Source organism: Geotrypetes seraphini, chromosome 11, assembly GCF_902459505.1.
Source record: "Geotrypetes seraphini chromosome 11, aGeoSer1.1, whole genome shotgun sequence".
Taxonomy (NCBI): Eukaryota; Metazoa; Chordata; class Amphibia; order Gymnophiona; family Dermophiidae; genus Geotrypetes; species Geotrypetes seraphini.
In genome coordinates, this window is record NC_047094.1 from 22337025 (window position 1) to 22352456 (window position 15432).

Below are 15432 nucleotides of genomic sequence, written 5' to 3' on the forward strand. Positions count from 1 at the left end.
CGTAATGCAAGTCTCCAACCCAACCCCGGCGTAATTTCTGGTGTTCTACATCTGTAAGTCTGGTCTCTTGCAGGCAAGCTATATCTGCCGAATGATGTTTCAGTTGAGACAAAATTTTTGTGCGCTTGGCAGGAGAAGTAATGCCCGATACATTCCAGGAAAGTATACGCAACTTCCGGTCACCCATCAGGGGCCAGCACCGGACTCACCACAGCTAGCAAAGGGTTCAGTAAATGGAGTCCTAGGGCGCCCAGCCCCACCCCAAGACTCACACACACACGCCAGGCATACAGTCTCACCAATCTGAAAGAAAAATGACCCACGACAACCCTGAAAGAGAAAAACAAAGTAAACTAATAACATTGCTGCTGCCACCCAGGACCCCCCCTCCCCCCAAATCCCCCCAACAACCCCAATCTTCCCCCACATGTGGGAGCTAGAAGGTCACCAGAGATGCCCCGTCCAGGGCCGCCCCGCCCCGCCCCATCAGAATGTGCGCCCCTGAGGGCCCTAAAAAACCCAAGTCCCCCTTTTAAGTAACCAAAACTAGTAAATATCACAGACAAACCACATTGCATGAATAATGTCAGTTCAATCAGTCTGCTCCCATTTCTGGGTTACCAAGAAGCTTGATAAATGCAGCCGCCTCATCCGGTGAATGGAAGGATTTCCAGATCCCATTTCGCTGGATCCTCAAGATAGCTGGGTAGTTGAATTGAAATCTTTGCTTGAGCTCCGATAGCTGTGCACACAGTGGATAGAAAGGTTTCCTCCTCTCCTGCAGGGCCATGGAGTAATCTTGGCTAATGCGAATCGGTGAGCCATCATATTTCAAAGTGTCTTTCTTGGTTCTGTACTGTTGTAGTATCTCCACTTTGTGTCTGAAGTTCAGGAGCTTTAATATGACCACACGTGGTCTGGCTTCCAGGCCAGGGCGAGATCCCAAACGATGCGCTCTTTCAATGCGCACAGGCCCCGCAGCAGGAGAAATCGGGAGCTCCTCTTGCAGCCACCCCTCCAGCAATTCCGGCAGCGAGCGATCCGAGAGCGTTTCCGGGACACCCATCAGGCGCAGGTTCGAGCGACGGGACCGGTTCTCCAGGTCGTCCAACTTGTCAGCCTGGGCCCGAACCTGCGCCTGCAATGCAAGGAGGTCAGTACTCTGGGAGGTACCTGCGTCCTCTAGGGAGGAAACCCGCTGCTCCAGCTCTGTTGTACGAGCTGACGCTGTTTCCAGGAGCGACTCGATGTTAGCTATCTGCGCCGTTAACACCTCCAATTTCGGTCCCAAGACCTGGGCAAGGGCCTCCTTTATATCGCCCAACGCGGCTTCTGTAAGGCTCGACACCGCCGCCGCGGGGCTCGCCGCCATTTTGGTGTCACCAGGCCGTACCCGATCTCGGTCTTTGCGCGCCGATTTTGCCTGCATTAGCTCCCGGGACCGTGTCAAATACTTTTCCATGCGCTAGTGCTGGCCCAATCTGCGGCGTGCGCGCAACGAGGGGGGGTTCAAATGTCCGTTTTCGGCGAAAAATCGGCAGGGCAGCCCCGGAGCGAGCGAGGAGACGTCCTCACGCGCTCATGACACCACGTGACCTCCCCAGGACTGATTTTATAACAATTTATTAAATAATCTTACAACTTATTCCATTGGGTCCCCTTCAAAGTGCTCCCCTTCCCTAAGTATACACTTTTCCCAACGTCGTTTCCACTTCTGGAAACAGTCCTTAAACGCATCTTCAGGAATTATTCAAAGTTGCTGTGTTGGATTTTGCTTTATGTCTTCAATGGTGTCGAATCGCTTCCCTTTCAGCGTGGATTTAAGTTTAGGAAACAATAAGAACTAAACTAAACCATTAGGTTTGTATACCGCACCATCTCCGCATGCGCAGAGCTCGGTACGGTTTACAGAGGTTAAGAGGAAAGGAATTACAAAGAAGGGATATAGGAGAGGGACTGAGAGGATAGAGAGGGGCAGGGTACTAGAGAACGGGAGGAGAATTAGATTTTTGAGAAGAGCCAAGTTTTCAAGCGTTTACGGAAGGATTGGAAGGAGCTAGAATTTCTGAGCGGGGATGAGAGGTTGTTCCAGAGTTCAGTGGTTCTAAAGGGGAGGGATGTTCCAAGTTTTCCTGCGCGGGATATACCTTTTATAGATGGGTAGAAGTCAGCAGGGGCCAAGTCGGGAGAGTAAGGTAGCTGGGGGAAGAACCGTCATCGCGTTTTTGTGCAACATTCGCGAATTTTGATGCATTCAAAACACCTTTCACGACTCATGATGCTCCCCATTAGCCACTTTCAACATTTCATAAGTTTCGGTAGCGGACTTACCCAATTTAAAACAGAATTTCACCTTTATAAAGATGCATGAGAATCTTAGATCAGATAATTTTTTTTCTCTTTTTATGGTCCTCCTACTAACTCTTAGATTAAGTTTTCTTTTAAATATGTATTTTAGACCAAGTTTCATCAAAAAAAAATCAGTGTTTTTAACCCTTCCTGATGTTGTTCTTCCCTAAATGTTTTTCTTTTCTTGTTTTTTTTTTTAATTTTAAACAGATGTAGTTTATCCTTGTACTCCTTATGTATCTTTAATTATCTATGGATATGTTTGTATGTTTATTGCTTAAATGGTTTTATTGATTTCCCCAAATTTATCTTTGTTATACGCATTGAAAATATTTGATATTGCGTTTAAATCAAAATCTCAATAAACTTGAAACTCATCGAGGTTGCACATGATGAAAAATAGTCGATCACGAAAACGCGCTTTCACATAAACTGCTGTAGCTTGGAGATGAAAACAGATATCAACAAACGGAAAAAAGGAGGTTACTCGTGAGGTTTCAAGCTACTCAACGCCGCCTAGAGCATCTCAAAAGAACTTCCCGTTGGCACGCAATTCAAACTATCCTGGAACTTTTTGAACAGACCTTATCTTCTGAGACAAATTGCCCCCATAATCCCCCGCTGGTTTTTAAACCCTCCAAATGCCAAACTGGCAAGGGAAGCTTGTCACGGACAGACTCAGAATAATCCCCGCTTATGTTTCTAAGATCACATAGATATCCGATTATCACTCTTCTTCTAAGCCAGGGGTGTCAAAGTCCCTCCTCGAGGGCCGCAATCCAGTCGGGTTTTCAGGATTTCCCCAATGAATATGCATGAGATCTATTTGCATGCACTGCTTTCAATGCATATTCATTGGGAAAATCCTGAAAACCCGACTGGATTGCGGCCCTCAAGGAGGGCTCTTTCATCGTTTGCTCTTTTATGCATTTTGATCTCCAATTATTTATTTGTCCTCCCATTCCTTTTTTGTTTTTACCTTAATTGTTGATTCTTTCCTATCGAAAATTGTATTTCTTCCCCTTTTGTCCTATTGTTTGCTTGTTTTTGTATTATTTACTTTGTTTTTAATTAGTTTGTTTTTGATGCTTTTATACCCTTGTTAACGTTACTCTCTATTTTATGTACATTTTAGAAATTTATTTTATTATGTGTACATCGCTTAGTAATTGCGATAGGCGATTAATCAAATAACAAATAAACTTGAAACTTAAACTTGAAATTTTGACACCCTTGTTCTAAGCTGAGCGTGAATTCTCCACTTACAGTGTTGCCAGTGTGTGTGTGTGTGTGTGTGGGGGGGGGGGGTGCTGTTTTAATATCAAATTTTCAATAGTGAGGGACAGACAAGCTCTGCAGGAGTTCAAGGAACATGCCTGTCCCTAGTGATGTAAAAATACAATATTGAAGCCCCATTTCCTACTGGCAGCAATGCAGTTGGAGGATTGCTGCCCAGCTTAGAGGGGACAGTGCCGGTTAGGTGCTATCTTTGAGCCCATCAATATTACATATGTTTATGTTTCTAAAATGAATTCCTATTTCTAAGACCGGTCTAATGTGGGGCTCTTTGTGTCGTCTTGAAATAGGCTTCCAAAACCAACCCCTGCAGGTGGTGGAGAGTAAAACTGTGACTGAGTTCAAAGAAGCGTGGGATGAACACAGAGGATTTAGAATCAGAAAATAATATTAAATATTGAACTAAGGCCAGTACTGGGCAGACTTGCACGGTCTGTGTCTGTACATTGCCGTTTGGTGGAGGATGGGCTGGGGAGGGCTTCAATGGCTGGGAGGGTGTAGATGGGCTGGAGTAGGTTTTAACGGAGATTTCAGCAGTTGGAACCCAAGCACAGTACCGGGTGAAGCTTTGGATTCTTGCCCAGAAAGAGCTAAGAAGAAAAAAATTGAAGGGTTTAGGTTGAATCAGGTTGGGCAGACTGGATGGACCATTCGGGGTCTTTATCTGCCGTCATCTACTATGTTACTACAGTAATGCTGATGCAAACATCCATATTTAGAAAATACGCTAAGGAGGAGAGCCCGATAAGGTCTCCACGATGAAGACAGCGGTCCAAATACGAGAGTCGTGAGGAAACGATGTCGATCACCCAGCGGTGGACTATCCAGAATACTCTTTGATTGGGAACAGCGCGACGTGAACTTGTGGACTCGACACTGACAGTGTTTCGGCAATTATGCTTCTATCAAGAGTCTTCAAATAAAGACCCTTTTCAGGAAGTGTTGTGCGGAGTGATCGACATCATATCCTCACGACGCTCATGTTTGAATTTTAGAAAATATGAACATGCGTTGCAATTTTGCTCTGTCTCTACCCAAACTCTACCCTTGGGGTTGCTTATATGTACAAATATAAGTCAACTTAGATGGGTCGCGATGATTTCTTAAAGGGGTGTGCTACTGCTTGATCAGCCTGAGCCAAACGTGGACAGGACAAATATGAACTTAACTGCCTAAGTATTGACTCTATCCCCAGAATTCCCCCGAAATAGCCAGTTTGTAGTTTGGTGCAGTTCATAGACAGTAACACGGAAGACAAAGGCGCGCGCTGACAACTGAGCGCAAGATGGAGGCGCGCGCCGAAGAAAAAGACTGTTTTTAGGGGCTGCGAGGGGGGTTTTGTTGGGGAGCCCCCCCACTTTACTTAATACATATCGCGGCGGCATTGTGGGGGGTTGTAACCCCCCACATTTTAGTGAAAACGTAACTTTTTCCCTAAAAACAGGGAAAAAGTTAAGTTTTCAATAAAATGTGGGGGGTTACAACCCCCCAAACCCTCCACAACGCCCCCACAACGCGGCGCGATCTGTATTAAGTAAAGTGGGGGGGTTCCCCCCACCCCCCCGTCGTAGCCCCTAAAAACAGTCTTTTTCTTTGGCGTGCGCCTCCACGCTGCGCTCAATTGTCTGCTCGCGCCTTTGTCCCGGCGCGCTTTTGACCTGACACTGTTTGGTGCTAACCGGTTATTTTCAGCAGCGCTAACTGGTTAAGTGCCACTCAAATTAGCAGTTAGCTCTGAACAGGTAATTTAACCTTCTATGAGCTGTTTCTGGCTGATTAAATGACTTTAAATACTGATTTAGTCAATTTCTTATATTGTTCACCCAGGGGAGCTCAGAGCAATTTACATGAATTTATTCCGATTCTCAAGCATTTTCCCCTTTCTGTCCTGGTGGACTCATTAATCTATCTAATCTATCTGGGGCAATGGGGGGTTTAAGTGACTTGCTCAGGGTCACAAGGAGCAGCACGGGTTTGAACCCACAGCCTCAGAGTTGTAGCTTTAACCACTGTGCCACACACTCCCCTCCCTTAATCATTCCATCTGAAAGGCTGAATTAAAATGCTGATGAAAAATATCAACTTAATTACATTTTCTAGAGCAACCATTAGTTAACCATAAAAAAATAGCTACAGGATAAAACACCGGGCTCGGAAGTCTCCATATTGCTTTGCAACTGACAATGCCCTGCAAATGTCATAAGAACAGGAGCAGAATTTCTGTTCCATGTTCTTCAGGTCACTGAGTTGCCCTTATGGATTTCTTTAGTACTAGATTTTTTTTTTAAATTTATTAAAGTGACCATCTCTACGTTTGGATGTAACGTGAAGGCAGTAACTTATTGCTCACAGGCTTCTCACAAGCATCCCCTGACCGTATGCAGACTGGAGACTTAGAAGAGAAAAATCATTTGTGTCTGCAGAGCCTACAGTCGCCTAATTCTGGAAGCTTTCCAGAGCGTGAAGAAGGAGTTCATTAACTTTGTAAATCACATAACGTATAACGATCCTCTAATAATATGTTGATTTTGAATTGCCATCTGTCACGGTCTTACAAAATATGATTACCATTTGTTCTCGGTTCATGAATATTTGAAATTTTTAGACAGAGTAAATCAACGTGGAAATTGATGCAGCATCTACTATGTTCCACAACAAACTATATTTCAGAATTTATAGTTCATTCAAGTGAAATCTCTAAAAACAAATGGATAAAGCAATACGTTGTAAAAACCACTGGATTCCCATTCATTCACAATCTGTAGTTAGGTATTCATGTAGGTGGAGCAAAGGGAGAGAATGACACAGGGACATAGTGCGCCTTAGTAAAAGAGGGAGTAAATAAACATGGTCCCGACATGGACCATGTTTCGAAGTTCTTCCTCGAGGAACCCAAAAGGAAACGTAAGCTGCTCGAATGCCAAAGAACTAGAAATGGTGTGATTCGGGTGGGTTTCTTGAGAAAGAACTTCAAAACATGGTCCATGTCGGGACCTGTTGAAACATTTGGAAGCTAAGTGGAAATTAGCTTCCAAAGCAAAAAGGCTGTCTTAACATTATCAACCAAGCTAACCAGGCACCAATCTGAATATTGCCTGGATGTGGTCCACCGTTGACGATCTAGACCAGGATTTCCCCAATGAATATGCACGAGATCTATTTGCATGCACTGCTTTCAATGCATATTCATTAGGGAAATCCTGAAAACCCGACTGGATTCCGACCCTCGAGGACCGAAGTTGCCCATGTCTGATCTAGACTTTATCCAGCCTTAAAAATTGATGAATATCGGGATTGTTCATTTTCTGGTTCTCCCTAACCTGAAAAAACTATATATAACAGCCTAATTAAAAAAAGAATCAAAGACACAGGGCCAGATTATGTATATATCGCCTAAAGAAGTCAGCAGCCACAAAACTGGCACTTAGCGCTATTCTATAAACCACCTCTGGAGTTAGGCACGGTTCATAAAATTATGCATGGTGCCCACCCATGTGGCTAACATTTAGGTGAACTGTATAGATTAAGTGGAGGAGTATATTCTATCATGACTTAAAAAGCTAGGAGGTCAAAGTATTTGAATACTGTATAGCTGAATAAGACTTCTCAGTGCAAGAATAAATAAGCAAAATGTATATCTGGCTTATGAGATAAATAATTTAAATGTTCACATACACTCAGAATTGTGAGATTTGACGGGAAGGGGTAAAACGCGGACCTCACGGACCTTATGGACCTGGCGGATCTAAAACCGCACGTCCTTAAAAATTCGAGGTCCATGCATTGACAAGTCCACCTTCACTTTCCCTGCAGCTCAGCTCAGAACCCCCTGCTCCCTCGCGGACCTCACGGATCTGAACTGCACGTCACATCCTTAAAAATCTGAGGTCCGCGCCACTTTTAGTCTCTGACTCTGACAGAGTTCTATGACAATTTAACTCTGGTGGACCTCACGGACCTCGCGGATCTAAAACCGCACATCCTTAAAAATCGGAGGTCCGCACCACTTTTGAGGTCCATGCCACTTTTAGTCTCTGGCTCTGACAGAGCTCTATGACAATTTAACTCTGACGGATCCTAGCATAGGGAGGGAAAAGCATTAGGATCCATCAGAGTTAAATTGTCATAGAGCTCTGTCAGAGCCAGAGACTAAAAGTGGCACGGACCTCGGATTTTTAAGGATGTGACGTGCAGTTCAGATCCGTGAGGTCCGCAAGGGAGCCGGGGGCTTGAGCTGAGCACCAGGGAAAGCGAAGGCGAACTTGTCAATGCATGGACCTCGGATTTTTAAGGACGTGCGATTTTAGATCCGCGAGGTCCGTAAGGTCCGTGTTTTACCCCTTCCCAGATTTGACCAAAAGCAATGGCTCCTATAGCCAAACCCACCGCCCCATCACTGTGTACGACTTGTTTTGGAAAACTTGAGGTGAACGTGCTATTCAAACGCTAAAACTAATTTTCAATGGCAAAAAAAGAGGAAAAAAATTTCCACTTAGCTTCCAAATGTTTCAACAGGTCCCGACATGGACCATGTTTCGAAGTTCTTCCTCAAGGAGCCCAAAAGGAAACGTAAGCTGCTCGAATGCCAAAGAACTAGAAATGGTGTGATTCGGGTGGGTTTCTTGAGAAAGAACTTCGAAACATGGTCCATGTCGGGACCTGTTGAAACATTTGGAAGCTAAGTGGAAATTGTTTTTCCTCTTTTTTTGCCACGTGCACTAGCCGCTACTGCCTCCTCTTGAGCAGGCAGCAGTTTTGCGGGTAGCGCATGCTAATCTGGTGCGAGCGCTAAAAACGCTAGTGCGCCTTTGTAAAAGGAGCCCTAAGGTTTATGACATTAAGAAGCATCTATAATAATAAAATGCTAAGCACGCATGCGCACTCTCACCGCGTGTTCCCTGAGATCTGATCTGTCGGGCTGTGGCGGTAGGAGTGCGCATGCGCGCCAGACAAGCCTCCCTGCTCTCCACCTCAAGCAAAACGGCCCTACCGGCCAAAGTTTCTTTTTAACTTAAAAGACGCTGCAGCGGCTCCTCTCACGAGCCACTCCTGCGTCGGAGAAGGTGGCGATCGTGAGAGGAACCGCCGGAAAGTTAAACTGGTCGGGGCTCGGGCTGTTCGGTCCATGCAGGCTCCTCTCTCGCGGTCTTGCCGGCTCAGGCTCCCTTACATGCAGGCGGGGATCGAGAGAGGCTCTCTGGCTTTCTGGCTCTAAATCCACAACCCCGGTCCAGCGTCTCACCCGGTCCAACCTTTAAATTTATCTTCGGCAGCAGCAGTCAGGTCGGAAAAAGGAAGTCGCGTCTGGAGGGGTGCGGGATGCGGCAGAGGGAACTTTCCCAATGGGTGCAACTGGGTGGGCCTTGAGGCGGCTGTTGGCGGAGGGAACCTCTGAATAGGGGCAGAGCAAGGTAAGTGTATCATAGGGATAAGAAGGAGGGGGGGAAGAAAAAGGAAGGGAGGCCTACTGCTGTACAGGGGGAGCAGGAAAGAGGTGCTGATGGACAGGGGGGGTGTGAAGAAAAAGGAAGGGAGGCTTACTGCTGGACAGGGGGAGAAGGAAAGTGGTGCTGCTGGAAAGGGGGGAGGTAAAACAAAGGGAGAAGGGCTGCTGCTGCATAAGGAGAGCAGTGAAGGGGTGGTGGTGGACACAGGGGAAGTAAAAGGAAGGGAGGCCTACTACTGGACAGGGGGAGCAGGAAAGAGGTGATGATGGACAGGGGTGTGTGAAGAAAAAGGAAGGGAGGCCTACTGCTGGACAGGGGGAGAAGGAAAGAGGTGCTGCTGGACAGGGGGGAGGTAAAACAAAGGGAGAAGGGCTGCTGCTGCATAAGGAGAGCAGTGAAGGGGTGGTGGTGGACACAGGGGAGGTAAAAGGAAGGGAGAATGGATAGGGGGAGCAGGCAAGGGGTGGTGGTGGACAGCCAAGGAAAAAGAAAGACAGAAATACAGAAAGCGGCTAAGGAGAGAGAGAGAAAGAAATAAAGTTTCAAGTTTCAAGTTTATTAAGTATTTTGATTTATCGCCTATTCAAAATTCAAGGCGATGTACAAGCAAATAAAATTTTTGGTAACATACTTACAATTATTAAATTAAAAAATTAAAAAATGATAATCTTATATATACGAATTACAGTACGTTTATAGGGTATTTCTACAATCTATAATGAGACAAAAGGAAAATTATTTAATGGTTACAGACACACACATATATTCTAGCATCCGTTAATGTAAAGGGCTATAAGACTAGTATAATATTAATACCAAAGAAGCCCCCTCTTTTACTAAGGCGGGCTAGCTGATTTATATTCTATGGACGTGTTAGCATTTAGCGCTCGCTAAATCAGTTAGCACGCCTTCGTAAAAGAGGGGGAAGGTTATGTGAACGTTGCAAGAAACTAACAGTAGTAAACCCTTCCCATGTTATTTTTTTAATCACGGAAAAAAAGGTGACCCATCAAATGAGCGCAGGACAATTGCGTTCCGACAATCGAGCACAGGGACAAGTGTGCGCAGGGCAATTGCAGCGGTGGATGCTTTTTTTTGTCTTTTTGCTATCTAGTGTTAGGGTAAGGTTTATATCGTGATTATGGGAACCCTAATCACGATATAACCCTTACCCTAACACGAAAGCCCTGATTTGCTGACACTCCTCAGGCCCCGTCTCTTGGGAGGGGCTTGAGGTGCCTGAGGACCGAAGGGACGGGGCCTGAGGAGTCGTCCTGCGCACACTTGGCCATGAGCGCAATTGTCGGGGCACTTTTGTCGGAGCGCTCATTTGTCAGTGTACCGAAAAAAATAGCGTGCATGTATACAATATCCATTCTGGTGCTTTTCGTGTCACAGAACTTTTACAACCCCTTTTTCAACTATAAAAATTTTTGCTTGCGGTGTTATATGTGGCAGAAAATCCTTAGCGAACGAGAGACTTAAAATTTGACATTTTTTAAACGCGAGATGGTCTATTAAAATCTGCTATTACTTCACAGAAATGAGCTTATTGTGAACCTGATTCAGCGCTTCCAGACACACCCCTTTTATCTTCCCTTCTCTTGCGGTTGCTTCATTTAAGAGCTCTTCCAGCTGGTTCACGGGCGAAGGTCGTTTGTCTGTACTCAGCAGTTCCTTCACAAATCCATTCAACCTTTGCCAACAGCCTACATCGAGTACTCTGCTGTGGTGCTAGCTTGTTCTTATTTATTCATATGTAGGCGGTAAAGCAGTTTTAGAACAAAACAATCTATTTTTCATGACAATACTGGATCTGTGGTAACCACAAAGCCGTTCAACTAGATTATCAACTAGACTGTTATATTATCCAGACTATATGAACCTACCGTATATACTTGAATATAAGCCGAGATCTTTGGGCCCAAAACAAGGCCCCAAAATGGGGGTCTCGGCTTATATTCAGGTTAGTGCCCACCTGCCCTCCTCCCGGATTGGTGTAAGGCCTCCGTCAGGCATGCCATATGACCTAGTGGGGTGGCCTGGGGCTGGAAGGATACCTCCCGTCTCCTGTCCCAGCCAACTCTGACAATTAGGTTTTTTTTTTTTTTTACCTAACTCCTGCCTCCCCCCCCGCACCTTTTTGAATCCCTGGTGGTCCAGCAGTGTACCGGGCAGGAATGAGCTTCCTGTGCTCCTGCCCTGCGCTAAGCCTCTCCCTGAATGGCCGCCTCGATTTCTTGCAGCCCAGCGGTATACCAGGCATGAGTGAGTTTTTGCGCTCCTGCCCGGCGATGAGCTGCTCACTGCATGGCTGCCGCAAGTTCTCGTGGGACTCGTGAGCACTTGCGGCAGCCATTCAGGGAGCGGCTGAGCCCCTGGGCAGGAGCGCGGAAAGCTAGTTCATGCCCGGTACCTGCTGGGGACAGGGTGGGACAGTGTGTAGAGCCTGGTAGGAAGGGAGGACAGGGTGGAGAGCTTGGTAGGGAGGGAGGGGGGACAGGGTAGAGATCCTGGCAGGGGAGGGAGTGGGGGAGGGGGTCAGGGCACAGATCCTGGCAGGGCAGAGCACATGAATATTAACCTCCTCGGCTTATATCATGTCAACCTATTTTCTTTATTGTCATATACTCGGATCAACTTATATTCGAGTATATACGGTAAATCAAATTATGGCAATGATTTTCAACCTGGTTGTTTTTCATTTCTTATAAATAACATTTTATTGTGAACCGCTTAGTTTTATATTTGCGGTATACAAATAAATTGAACTTGAACTTGGTTATCTGTGATTTACAGCTTTCCCTAACAAATGATGCAACGCTTAGACCTAAATGTTAATTCAAGCAATAGTAAACCAGAGCCTCACCAATAATTAGTGCAAAGTGTTACAGGTTTGAATAAAAGCAATTATGAAAATTTGATGAATAAATGGCATGGCTGAATCTTAGTATGTGATCTTGCTAACGATTAAAAAAAAAAATGATACAAAAAAGTCATAATTTATGCTGCAAAAAAAAACAAAAAACCCCACACGCTCTGGAATCTTTAGCAAATGTTCTACTGTATTAACATTTTGTTACTGTGTGTGGTCTGTAAAATTTGGCAGAACCGTCTTTCTCTGGTACAGTTGCCTTTTCAGACCACATTTTGAAATGGTATACGCTTCATATCTGTCTGTATCTGTGTGGTATGGTACCCAGAAACCATTATGGTTTTCAGATGTACTTTGTAGTGGTGCTGGAACAATGGAAGTCATTCTTTGCTTCATAAATTAACAGGAAGCCACTGCTGAAATGTAGATTATCCTTGGTATTAAATAACCTGAAAGCATTGTGTTTCTGTTCTCTTTTGAGTTAATGGCAAAGTGATTTTGAGGGCACCGAGCGTTGAGTCAGGAAGACATTCTGGATGGGAACTGAAGAGAAGTTTGCACACCTACTAATACCCTGGAGACACCGGAGCGCTGCATAAGTCTGGATAATGGAAGAGAAATAGATAGGAAGAAAGACCAAAGTAACGTACCGTGCTGTGGTTTCTGCTTGGTGCTGTCTTAATACACAAACGATTAATGCCAGCAGCTGCTTATCAACCAGCCTGATTGAAGACTTTTTTCTTTTTTTTAAAGTTCTGTCTAAAAAAACGAGGCAAGCAAAGAAAGGTCCTATTGTATCTTTAAAATAGAGCTGAAGGAAAAAAAAGGTTGATAGAGTTGTTTGATTAGTCTATATTTTATGTTATCAGTCCATCTTAAATTTGTGTGATGCCTAACTTAGAAGAGCACATAAACTACAATCTAATCTAATCCTTAGGTTTGTATACCGCATCATCTCCATGTTCGTAGAGCTCGACGCGGTTTACAGTAGGAGAAATAGGAAGGAACTACAACAGAGGGTTAGAGGTAGAAGTGTGAAGAAAATTTAGAGGACTTGGGATGCCAAGATATAAGAGTTTCCTTGATTCCTAAGTTGGAGGGTGACTTACATTTTTTGAGAAAAGCCAGGTTTTTAGATGTTTGCGGAAAACTTGGAGAGAGCTCAAGTTCCAAAGAGGGGAGGTAAGGTTGTTCCAGAGCTCAGTGATTTTGAAGTGGAGGGAGGTCCCTAGCTTTCCTGTGTGGGAAATGCCTTTTAGCGAGGGGAATGTTTTAATCAATTAATTTTTACTAGAATAAAATCATTTTATGGATTGAAATATTGATATTTGGGGCTGGCATGGTCACTCAATGGCAGTGCCACATACCGTAACAGTAACACAGAGGGTTTGATTCCCCGATCAGGTCTTTGAATCCTGGGCCGGCCGATGACATTTTGAAAGAAGTTATTGGGCTTTGCCCGATTTGGACTCCTTTACCTCCAGGAGAGGGGACTTCAGGCAGGCCCTTGAGGAGGGGGGGGGGGGGGAGGGTTATATTTTAAAAAATGGTTTGCAGTTTAAATTTTCAGCAGGGGAAGAGGGGGCCCTAAACTTGATATTTGTTTGATTTCTTTTGGGGGGGGGAGGTAATTTATTTTTAAAATGTAGGAGTATGTTTACTAAATAAAGGTCATTAATGCCTAACATGCGCATAGCACACATCAGGGATCTCAAAGTCCCTCCTTGAGGGCCGCAATCCAGTCGGGTTTTCAGGATTTCCCCAATGAATATGCATTGAAAGCAGTGCATGCACATAGATCTCATGCATATTCATTGGGGAAATCCTGAAAGCCCGACTGGATTCCGGCCCTCAAGGAGGGACTTTGAGACCCCTGACTTAAATAGTTCTACTACAGGGGTAGGGAACTCCAGTCCTCGAGAGCTGTATTCCAGTCGGGTTTTCAGGATTTCCCCAATAAATATGCATTGAAAGCAGTGCATGCAAATAGATCTTTTGCATATTCATTGGGGAAATCCTGAAAACCCGACTGGATTCCGGCCCTCAAGGAGGGACTTTGAGATCTCTGGCACACATGAAACACCACAAAATACGTTAAAATATTTTGCAGGAAGTAACTTGTTTGTGTACACTAAACAGGCGGTATTTCATTTTTGGGGTATTTATTTTCTGGAGGGGGCATGTCAGGGGCACAGAATGGGCATGGACACACTATCTAGCTAGCACATTCTGATTTCTTTTGCGATGTTGCTCCCGGTATCAGCTCAGATTTGATCACGTTATGATCACTGTTTCCCAGCGGAGCCAACACAGTTAACTCCCGTACTATGTCTTGCATTCCACTAAGGACCAAATCTAAAATAGCACCCCCTCTTGTCGGTTCCCAGACCAGTTGCTCCAAGAAGCAGTCATTTATGATATCTAGGAATTTTACCTCCCTAGCACTCCCGATGTAACATTTATTTTGTACGATGAAATATGATTATTGAGGTTTCACAGAAACAGGATGATGTTTGAGATGTATCTGGTGTGTTGGTATAGTTGTATGTTGCATTGAATGCTTATTATGTATGTAAGGTTGTAATCTGCCTTGTTAAAGGCAAATTATAAATGAGCTATAAACCATCATAAGAACATAAGAAATGCCTCTACTGGGTCAGACCTGAGGTCCATCGTGCCCAGCAGTCCGCTCACGCGGTGGCCCAACAGGTCTAGGACCTGTGCAGTAATCCTCTATCTATACCCCTCTATCCCCTTTTCCAGCAGGAAATTGTCCAATTCCCTCTTGAACCCCAGTACCGTACTCTGCCCTATTAAGCCCTCTGGAAGCGCATTCCAGGTGTCCACCACACGCTGGGTAAAGAAGAACTTCCTAGCATTCGTTTTGAATCTGTCCCCTTTCAACTTTTCCGAATGTCCTCTTGTTCTTTTATTATTTGAAAGTTTGAAGAATCTGTCCCTCTCTTCTCTCTCTATGCCCTTCATGATCTTGAAAGTCTCTATCATATCCCCTCTAAGTCTCCTCTTCTCCAGGGAAGAGAGTCCCAGTTCCTCCAATCTTTCTCTATCTCTCTCTATTTCTGTCTCTCTCCCTTTCTCTCTCTCTCTCTCTATTTCTCTCTGTCTCCCTTCCTTTCTCTCTCTCTCTTTCTGTCCCTCTCTACTTTCTCTTTGCCCTTCATGATCTTGTAAGTCTCTATCATATCCCCTCTAAGTCTCCTTTTCTCCAGAGAAAAGAGTCCCAGTTCCTCCAATCTTTCTCTATCTATCTCTCTCTATTTCTGTCTCTCTCCCTTTCTCTCTCTCTTTCTTTCTATCTCTCTCTCTCTCTATTTCTCTCTGTCTCCCTTTCTCTCTCTCTTTCTGTCCCTCTCTACTCTCTCTATGCCCTTCATGATCTTGTAAGTCTCTATCATATACCCTCTAAGTCTCCTCTTCTCCAGGGAAAAGAGTCCCAGTTTCTCC